The 10538-nt window shown below is 40.7% G+C and overlaps 1 pseudogene; it reads right to left on the minus strand.

Moving 5' to 3' along the window:
- Positions 1-418: 418 nt before the first annotated feature.
- Positions 419-537, minus strand: LOC134894889 (5S ribosomal RNA; annotated as a pseudogene).
- Between the last annotated feature and the right edge of the window lie 10001 nt (positions 538-10538).

Genomic DNA, 10538 nt, shown 5'->3' on the forward strand with positions numbered 1-10538 from the left:
TAATCAAATTTAAAAGCAATTTTACCCATCTAAGTGATCCATAATAATGAAATTAGAATTTTTTTTTAAATGTTCTGGTCTCATTTTTCATAGGGAGTGATCGGAAAGGTTGTAGACACTTGGTTGTCTTACCCCCAATTCCCCTGACCAGTACATAATTTCTGTGTTAATGGGACAGAGGAGTGGTCATGTGAGTATCATAAATGTGTCCAATTAGGACTGCTTATATTAAGTTGATATAGTGAAAGTTGATGGTCACCAATAATAGACACCTGAATAAGTAACGGATAATATATATGTTGATAAAGATTTAGGCGTTGGAATGAAGGAGAAATTAATGGAAAGGAAATGATAAAGGAATTTAGTGGTGATGCTGCTGTTGGTGTCGCAATTCACATAGGAACGGAAGTTAAATCCTACTCTACAACACCAGGTATTCGCAGGAAGTCTCCTCTCCAGGTACTAACCTGGCCCAACGCTGTTTAGCTTCCAAGATCGGACGAGACCGGGCATTGGCAGCGTGGCATGATAGTAGAGGATTATGCGATCTGCATACCAATAAGAGTGCACCTATATAAGAAAATGATAGGAGTAGGGAATGATAGAAGACAGAAAAAAGGGATGAATGAGTAAAAGTGACTAGAAATATGTGGCTCTGCTTTCAACGTTAGGCACGGTCACAATAGTGGTACTGTGATCCATGGATCGTAGATGAGAGTCCACGAAAAAAGTATTAGAGAAAGAAAAAGCAAAAGCAAAATGCTGTATACAGCCCAAATATTGCAATGTATTAGACAAATATAGCATCCAACGTCAATTCAATAATAGAAAATATATCCATCACCATAGTTGATATTATGCTACTGACACAGAGGGCGGGATTCAATTCTTTTCACCCCTTTCCACACCCATTCTGTTTCTGCCCTCAGGAACGTGGTATCATTATTTCAACTCGCTACCCCCGGAGTAGGGAGGCACCCAACCCTTTACACAGCTAAACCTGATCACTATGGGCGCAATATGCCCGATAATGGACATCATTTTAGAAAGAAAATTGTGCATGATATATCATTTGAATCCCACCCAGAATGTTTCTTTTAAGCAGCAATTTGAGCATAAAAATGTGTCCTTAGTAAAAGGAGATATATATATGTAAGTTACATATTATGCAAATTGCACCAAGATACCATCATAATATTTAACTGTCAAATGTCTGGGATAGCAATAACTGTCCTGATAGGTAGGGCAGTGTACCAGAATGATTGCATATATTGCTGATAAAGTAGCCTGTCTGTAGATACTGGAAATCTTTACACAAAATATCTTCCAAATACTGAAAAAAAGGCATAGAGCAACATAGCAGTGTTTAAGCCTATATTAAGGATTGGCACCAGAATTTATGTCAGTGGACAGTCTTTACATAGAAAAACCTACTCTAAAATAGAGCGTGTGGTGCTGTAGATGTGACTGTCATAGGAGACAAAAAAAAGTGTTGCTGTCTGTGAAAAGTGTTTCACAAGACAGATGGAGCTTACGCATACATGCCGACATCCTGGCTGCTCTCTCCGGGAGAGAGCCGCCAGGTCGGCTCAGAAGGGGGGCGGGGTGCGGTTATAACACGGATAGGGGGTGGGGCAGAGGCGGAACAGGGGAAAGGTTATCGTGGCACTTCATTTAAGCCACGCCCCCTGCTATGTAATGCCGCGATTACCGGCATTATACAGCAGGGGGCGTTGTTATGATGACGCGATTCAGCAAGAATCGCGTCATCGACTGCCCGGACCGCCTACTTTACTCACTAAGTGGGCGGCCGGGCAGGGGGGCCCCTAAAAAATCAGGAGACTTGCCTGCTCTTCCGGGGGGCGGAAGGGTCACCCGATTTTTGGGAGCCTCCCGCCCATTCCGTGAGAGTAGGCAGAGTAGGCAAGTATGAGCTTACGAATTCCAGGCTTAAGGAGACAGAAATGGCTTGTCAGCGCATCATCAGGTGAAGAGAGTGGTGCCACAAGAAAAACTCCTATTGCAGGCCCCCGTGGAAGACGCGTTTCGCCCGTCCGGGCTTGTTCACTTCCGGGTTTGGAGGGGTGAGTGAGGTACGGGATTTAAAAGCAGCTAACACATGTGTGACAGCCAATTGCTGTTACCTGTGAGCGGGCGCGGTGGGCGGGAGCGCTCCAGTGCGTTTGTCCGCTGCACAAATTAAAAATCAAAATGGAGCATGACAAGGAAGTGTGTGGGTGGCAATAATGAAACTGAAGGCGCCATCTTAGTATAGGGAAATCGTAGCGCTGGGATAAGGCAGAACATGGCAAAGAGGATAAGGGTGGTGATATGAGGCCAACGGCGCCATCTTGGTCTAGAGATGCAGTGGCACTGGGATAATGTGGGTGTGGGCACTAAGGTATATTGATACAGATGTAATTTTGAAAAGACAGAAGCAAAAGTAAACTTGGAAGGGCTATAGATAATAAGTGTGAGACACTAGCAGATTATATATTATATTTTATTGATAGTGTCACACCGGATAGAGTGAAGGGAGATTGTGTTAATTGGACTAAAAAAGTTAATCTGTAAATATGCACTGATCCTAGGGCGTAGCACTAGTACAGGGCAAGAGCAATAGATAAACAGCATACCGGGATATATGTGCAAATATTGGCATAAATTGATGGTAAATGGGTGAAGAAGGTAAAGGAAGTGTGATGGTGACTGAATGAATGAAATATGAAGGTGAAAAAATATATATATGAGAAAGTGAAAACAAATTAATTATATATAGAATTATATGAGAAGACTTATAAATTTAGTTAGAATGGAATGATAATTAAAATGAAACATGGGGGGCAAAAGTCCCGTGAATTTTGCTGACCATGTCTTAATTGTGGACATTGTCAGTCGATAGTGACCGAAATGTGGGGCATGGATAATAGTTGCTGATATATTAGTGTATGGAGTGTGCAGATCAAGTGACGTCAGGTGATGAAGAAAAGGAAAGGAAAAAGAAAAGGAAAGAGAAAGGGAAGAAAAGGAAAGAAAAAGGGGGATGGTGGCGGGAGGATAGAAGACAGTTCCTAGATAAATGTGTAAGAAGGATAGCAAAAAAAAAAGGGGGGGGGGGGGCTCAAAACCTCCACATAGGTGGGGAGTGATAAAAAGTGGGGATAAAAAACAAGATGTGTGGGATAGGTAGTTAGGCTCTTGAAATGAATTTTAAATATTTAAAAAATTCATCAAAGACCCCCCACATAAGTGGGGGGTAATTAAGTGAAAAAAACAAGGTAAGGGGAAAGAATGAGAAAATGGGGGAACATGTGAATGGGATGTAATGGAATTGATGGGGCAGGCCCATGTGAAGAAATGTGGGCCGATGAGTGAGGTCAGCATGGTACATGGGGGGGGGGGAGAGGGGAAGTATGAAACAAGGATAAAATAATAACAATAGCGGGGAAAAAATTTATAAAATTAAGTAGAAAAATAAAAAAATTATAAAAAATAATAATATAATAAATAATAATAGTAATAATAATAATAATAATAATAATAATAAAGAAATAAATCTAAATAATAATAAAAAATTAATGAAAAAACAGTTTGTAGCTGCCGTTGGAAAAGGTGCATTATTTGAATATAAAACCAATAAATTGTATGTGTGTTATGAAAAAGAAATGCATTGAAAAGCCAATGTCTTATAGAAAGACTGCATAATTTATATTTTTGTTCAGGCCAGAGGGCTTGAGACTATTGAGGCGAAAGATCCATTCGCTCTCTTTCTTGTAAAGTTCCTTAGTGATGTCTCCTCCTCATATGCCTAGATGAATGCGATCTAGGCCGAAAGCCTTGAATTCTTTAATGGATTCTCCATGAGAAAGGTGAAAATGCCTGGCAACCGAGGTAAGTTGTTTCATACGTGCCACATCTTTTGATGCATTGTGGATGTTGCCCAGATGTTCCAAGACCCTCTCCTTAAGTTTACGTGTAGTCATGCCAACGTATTTGAGGTTGCATCCACAGGTTATGCAGTAAATCACAGCTTGAGTGTTGCAATTAAAAAAATGTTGTAGCTTTATTGATTGACCATATCTGTCGATGACCGTGTTTGTTTGTAATATCTGTGGGCACGATTTACATTGTCCGCAAGAAAAAGAGCCAGTGATAGTTGGTATTTTAGGTATAGATGTAACGAAGTGGCTCCGGACTAACTGATCTTTGATGTTATTAGATCTGCGCCAACTCATCTGTAGTGGGGAGTTCAAAAAAGTGGATAAATCAGGATCTAGCTGCAGAATGGCGAGATGTTTGGTTATGGCATTTTTTTTGCATTTTCCACTCAGGACAGAAGGTTCCTATGAATCTGATGGTGTCATCTTGTTCCGGGACCTCTTTTTTCTTTCTGAAGATTAAACTCTCTCTCTTGACCGCTGCTGTGGCTGAGTATGCTCGTTTGAGTGAGCGTTTGCTATAGCCCCTGGCTAGGAGGCAATTGGTGAGTTCTCTGCTTTTGATTTTAAAGATATGGTCATCCGAGCAATTCCATCTCAACCTGAGATACTCGCCTTTAGGGATGTTTTCAATAGTTGGAGAAAAGTGTGAGCTAGTTTGAAAGAGGAGACTGTTTGTTGCAGTCTCCTTACGATATAGCTCTGTTTCCAAGAAACCTGTGTTGGATTTGTAAATATTGAGATCAAGGAAAGGAACCGTCTCTGAGCTAATGGTATGCGTTAATGTGATATTGAGATCACTGATGTAAAGGAGTTTTATAAAGTCCATGAGAAGACCTCTCTCCCCATTCTAAATGATAAATATATCGTCAATATATCTCAATCACAATATCACGTGTGGTATATTCCTCATTGATGGTATTGAAGACATAAAAGTGCTCCCACCATACCAGAAAAAGGTTAGCATATGTGGGTGCGCAAGCTGCGCCCAATGCTGTTCCCCTTACTTGCAAGAAAAATTGATCCTGAAAAACAAAATAGTTTTTGGAAAGAACGAAATCAAGCAACCTCTGAAGGAAACTTGAGAAGTCTTTTGTACCTCCTTGGTCCAGGTAATATTTAACAGCTGTGAGGCCTTGATGATGATCAATGCTAGTGTAGAGTGCCTCTACATCTAGGGTCACCAGAAGGAAGTTGTCCTCAAAATGTATATTATGGATCTTGCGTAGCAGATCCGATGTGTCCTGCAAGTAGGAAGGTAAGGCGAAAACAAAATCACGGAGGTGTAAATCCAGGAAAATCCAGGAACCGACTCGGTTGCTCCAAGAGTCCACCATTACCTGACATAATTGGTCTTCCGTGTGGGTTGAAGGCATTTTTGTGAATCTTGGGCAAGAGATAAAATGTTGGTGTTTTTGGGTTCTTGATGGTAAGATATTGTAATTCTTGCTTTGTGATGGTACCTTGTGTCGCAGCTTCCTGTATCAGAGTATTATAAGCATTCAGGAATCTGGTAGTTGGATTGCTGAGGAGTTTTCTTGAAGCATGAAAGATTATGTAATTGTCGATGAGCCTCAATAATGTACATTTCTCGGGGCCAAAGAACAATATTGCCATCCCTGTCTGACGGTTTTATAATGACGTCATGCCAGGTTCCCAATTCTTGAAGGGCTTTTCTCTCTTTAAATTTGAGGTTTTTGGGGAGTGGTGGAGTCCATTTTTGGTTTGAGTGTAGACATTGTCAAATTCTTTGGACACTCGATTCAGGAAAACTCTAATCTCTGGACTATTATTGTCAGGAGGGAAAAAAGATGATTTAGGTTTACACTTTGGTCTGTAGGTGGAAACTTCATCCATATTGGATTCTATACAAAGTTCTTCTAACTCCTGGATAGCGTTGAGATCATCTGTAGTCAATTCTGAATCAGGGACACTATCTGACTGTCTAGATTGTTGCTTGGCAAAGAATTTTCTAAGGAGAAGCTTCCTCCCAAATAGTCTCAGATCCTTTTCCCAGGAAAATCTATTAAAAGACTTTGATGGCGAGAAGGAAAGTCCCTTTGCGAGTACTTCCATGTGATCAGGTGAATGAGACCTGGTGGATAGATTAATGACTTGTAGTTTGGAGGAATTTCTTGGATCTATCGTAACGTCTTCCTCTGCCGGGCCGGATATCGGGCGGTCCTTGGTATGTCCCAGTCTTGGTTGCGTCCGTCGTTTCTTCTTTCCCCCTCTCCTGGTTTTCCTCGGGTTCTGATACGTCCTCTGGGTCTCTGGCCTTGACCTAAAAGACGTGGGGAGAAAATTTCAACTTCTTCCTAATTATACTTCGTGTTTTCAAAAGTTTCACTGGCCGAGTCTCCACTATTGGAAGATTCAAATTCTGAGAAGGTAGGGTCTTCCCTCAGTTTACGATTTCTTGTTGGAGGCATGGGATTCCACCTAAAGATGTCACCTCGTGCGAAATCGTGTTTGTCCCTGATAAATTTGTTGTGTTTGCGATCAACTATTGCTTGTTCATAGAGGACAATCTCCTTCCTATGTTTCTCAAAGGCTGTTTGGAAGGATAGATCCTTTTCCCACGCTTCTAGGTTTTTTCCAAATTCATCTATCTCCTTTTCTACCTGGTCTATAAGTAAGGTATCATGTTTGATAAGAAGGTGTAATAATTCGTGGGAGCACTTGAGAAGTGTTGCTTCCCATTCGATCTTCAAATTTTCTGTTGCAAGTGGAAAAGATGGAAATACTTTGGGTCTCAGACCCCGGGGTACAATCTTATGCTTAATGTAATTTTCCAAAGTTGTGACATCCCATGATAGGCGTGTCCTCCTCTGCAGACTTTTCTGTAATCTGGAGAAGGTAGTCCGCCAATCTAGATTGGGAGAGGATTGTTCATAGGTTTCCGAAAAGGGATCCCCAAAGTTTTCCAAATTTTGACATTTCAATAGCTCCGTTTTGAGTGAAAACGTAGTCATGCTGAGTGATAATATACACTCGGCTATCTCAAAATATACCTCGATTGAGGTAGATCATTTTTTTCAGTTATGATTGTACTAATGTGACCTGTGCCCGATCGTCCTGTGTTTTGTGTGAAACTACATATCCCAGCATGCCTTGACACAGTTTTGCTGTTAGAGAATATTAAGCTATGTCAGGGCATGCTGGGATGTGTAGTTTCTCAACAGCTGGAGGGCCACAGTTTGGACATGCCTGCACTAGAGTCTTGCTCCCTCATCATCCCTTGGCATAATGCTCTTCTTTCTTTATTGCCTCCAGCTGTCACTGGAATCTCCTCAAAAACTGATGTAGGTGTAGATGCTATGATCAATTACCACTCTACTCCCTCTGTTTAAAGAGCATTGGGGAGCATGTTGTCACTGGCAAACACAAGGGATGCATTTAATAAGCAGTGAAATATGTTTTCATTTACCCCAACCTAAAATTGGTCTACATGATTCCAAGCAATTATACATAGCAGATTTGATAGGTCACACACACACGTGTTATATTCTACATAGATATTTGAATTATTTTTTTAGAGCTGCATTCATGCCAATTTATAAATAATCCCCATTAAACCACCTATAAACCAGGGATTTTACAGCTGCAAATAACATGTTTATTGGGAAACACCCATTTCTAAACACTAAACTGAAGGAAATAAGCATCTACTGCAGGTGTAAAATAGTCTGTTTATACACTTTGTAAAGTTTGCCATGACTAGCCTGTAGAAGCATGTGTCCCAATTCCCATTCTGCTGTGTTTGTATATAAAAGGACCAGTTTCCAGCTACAGTATTCACTCATCTTCTAAACCTACCTGTAACTGACTTCTCACAAGAAGGACACAGATCATCCAGTAACCGGTCATGTCTGGAATCAAGGGAGGAAAATGTGGCCAGAAGATCCAATGTCAGGATCCTTGCAAGGACCCATGCCAAAGGCCACCTGTCTGTGTAGATCCTTGTCAGGACCGTAAGTTACTTATTATCATCATCTTAGAACTGAATGCCAAACATTGGGGAAAACCGAACACATATGAAATAGGATATTCATAAAACAGGTTTCACAAAATAAATGTAAGCCTTCTGTTACAAATGGATAATTGGATGTAATTTGCTAAAACTATGGGCATGCTCATTGATATAATATTTAAAAAATGATTGTATCTATACTTGGCTTTATAGTATACATTTTCTTATTCCTTACAGAATAAACTACCATATATTTAGGCATTTCCTATTACAGCTGACTAATCTGAAACAATTTACAATGAATACTATAAAAAAAAAATCTTATATTAAATGCCAGGTTATAATTGTGCAATGTAGTCAGCATGCCAGCACCGAAATCCCTACCGCCGGGACCCCGACCATAAGCATGCTGGTGGTTAGGTTTAGGCTGCAGGCAGGGAGGGATAGGCTTAGGCTATGGGGAGGGATGGCTAGGGTTTGGCTGCAATAGGGGAGTGTTACGGTTAGGCTGCAAGAAGGTAGGGTTAGGGGGAGGGCTAGAATTAGGGTTCCTTTGGTGCAGGGCTCCTGCCGAGATCAAGACCAGTCGGGATACCAGGGCCGGTTTTTCTGACCGCCGGCATCTTAACTACCGGCTTCCCGTTCCCAAACCCCATTACTAACCATAGTTTTCCTTGTTACTGAAGGAACCACTGTTAACTCTGTGACTGTTAATTGCAACTATGGATGCAAAATGTACAAAGCCTAGAAACATAAGCACAATAAGTATACCAATTTACTGAGAACAATGTGTACAAAACACCTGGTTGTAAAGCAGAACATATATGTATTTTTTTATTTATTTGTTTGTTTGTTTCAGCATGTAAACCTCGTTCACAGCACCATCATCATTATGGACTTCGCCAACAAGGTAAATATGAATGAGAGCACACAATAGATTGCATTGGTCTATAAGTATAGATTATATTATTTACAAATTACTTGGCCAGTACTCAAAAACCTATTTACTTCATTATAATCATCAGTGCAGACAACACTAAATATTTGATACCTATTACTATATATTCTGGTACGTGTTAATTGAGGGTAAAATAGAAAAATGTGAGCCCTAGTGTATTTGAACTATGTGGATAGTTATGAACTTATGATTAAAATACTTGAATTCCCTCAAATAACTTAAGTTCAGGTTTAAATTCTGTTCAGTCGAGTGCGCCAAAAACCTTCATGGGTCATTTAAAATAAAATATGCTAAACCCCACTTGATTACCTTGAAAATAAAACATTAACACTCTATATGGGCCTGTTAAGTTGATCTCAAAATACCAAATTGATGAGGTAGCTGTGACACGTGGAGATCTGAAATTGCATGATCCACCTAGCCAATCGATTATGTCAGGGCCAAAACTAGGATTTTTGTCACCCGAAGCAAAGCAGTAACTTTCCCCAGCCCAACCAACCCCCCCCCCCCCCCAAAAAAAGAGTAAAAAATAAATAAATATATAAATAAATAATAATAATAATATAAATTAAAAAGAAAAAAAAATAAAGATTAAAAATAAAAAAGTAACATAAAAAATCAAACTACGCCACGTAGTAGTGCAACCTTATTCTCATTGCACTGAACTGTAGTACAACTCATTAACATTACGCTGCCCATGGGGGACAGGGGGAGAGAGAGGAAAGAGAGAAAGATGGAGAGAGGAGACTCGGATGAGGGAGAGAGATGGAGGAGAGGGAAAGAGGGGTAAGGGAGAGAGATAGAGGAGAGGATAGAAAGATGGCAGAAAGAGGGGTGAGGGAGAGAAAGTAGAAAGAGAGGAGAGAGCGGAGAGATGGGAGAGAGAAGAGATAGGAGAGAGGGGTAAGGGAGAGATGAGAGAGAGAGAAAGAGGAATGAGAGAGAAAGAGAGGGGTGGCATGAACTCCTATATAACCCTACCGGACTGCCATTCCATGTGATGCCCAGTCCCTGCAGGAGGTTGTACCTGTTCTGTGGGCATCACTGGCAGTCCTCACCTGTTGGCCGCACTGTGGAACAGAATAGCTAGTTCATGCATGAAGCATAATAATTATATTGATACAATTTGGTAGAGAAATTGTAATACTGTATAGAATTTGTTGCCACTGATATAATGCTTTAAGAAATGCTTTGTATATATAGTGGCTCCTATAAAAGAATTTGGGTAAGTAGCCAGCAATATACTGTATAGCTAGATGCAGGTATGATGCAATATATATAAAGTTCTTTGGTAAGTAGAAAAAATATAGTAATATATATGAAAGCGTAAAAATAAAAATATAAGTGGCGTCCCGCTAATGTTCCTTACAGGTAGCTAGTTAAAAGGGTAGTCCCATTCAGGGTCTCCAATGTAAATTTAACCAGTCTTTGGCTGATCCAGGGTTTTAAAAAGGTGTAGTCCTGTTCAGGGCATCTGGTGTGGATTTAACCCATCTTTGGCTGGTCTGGTGTTGCTGCTGGTCAGATTGCAGGGCAGCACAATGTCCTGGCTGGAGCTATGCCCTCTGGTTACTCCACTGTGATCGCTCCGGTAAATTTCCCCAGTGGATGACTGATCCAGAGTTATGTTGCAGGGCGCGTGGAGCTCCCACAGCTGCGGGCTGTCCAA

Source organism: Pseudophryne corroboree, chromosome 3 (genome assembly GCF_028390025.1).
Source record: "Pseudophryne corroboree isolate aPseCor3 chromosome 3, aPseCor3.hap2, whole genome shotgun sequence".
Lineage (NCBI taxonomy): Eukaryota > Metazoa > Chordata > Amphibia > Anura > Myobatrachidae > Pseudophryne > Pseudophryne corroboree.